Raw genomic sequence first — 798 nt, 5'->3', positions numbered from 1 at the left:
TGCATTTTGAGGGGGAAATAAAGAGACTACACCCATATGAAACAAAAATGTATACATTTAAATAATCATAAAATCATAAGTACATGGCCATAACCAATAACATACAATATCCAATATGAAAAAACATTGAAACTTGTTTATTTATTTGTTTTTGGTTCATTTATAGTTGTGAGTGTGTCTGGGCTCCTGAATCGGCCTCTCCTGTCTCCCTACTCTCCCCCCTGCTCCTCTTTGAGGCAACAGCAAAGACTAGTTTTAGCTCTCAACAAGTTTATCTTACCTTTTTTCACCTAGTTAACATTTTGTTTGTATTATTCATGCATATTTTACTAATCACTACCCCCTCAAATGGAAATATGTGTTTACATAAATGGTGACCGAACCGTTTGAGACCCACTGAGATAACTTAAACTAAGTTAACTATCTAAAGACTCAGAGAGTAATTTACCTCACCAGAGCTGTAGTTATCAGCCTCTCAGTCTGACAGCAAAGGACTTTCCCTCCACCTTGTTGTTGAAACAGCTCCTTATATCCGTTAGCGCAGCTAGCTAGCACCAGATGCTAACAACAATACACGTAACCGGTGCGCGCGCTTTCTCGCTCGCTCGCGCCACACATACACCAACACACACCCTCCTGAGCTTGAATGACATACAGAGACCAATGGAGGGCATTAGTATGATCTGTATGAAAGTGGCAATGTCGGCAGGCCACGTCATGTAGACAGCCAGTCGCCCTCTGTGAGGCAGAGTCAGACCCACATTTGCGCTGCGTTGCGTTTACACTGCCAAGGCACAC

This window comes from Notothenia coriiceps, unplaced genomic scaffold (assembly GCF_000735185.1).
Source record: "Notothenia coriiceps isolate Sejong01 unplaced genomic scaffold, NC01 NC01_scaffold00034471, whole genome shotgun sequence".
In the NCBI taxonomy this organism is placed as follows: Eukaryota; Metazoa; Chordata; class Actinopteri; order Perciformes; family Nototheniidae; genus Notothenia; species Notothenia coriiceps.
This window is presented reverse-complemented; position numbering follows the sequence as displayed.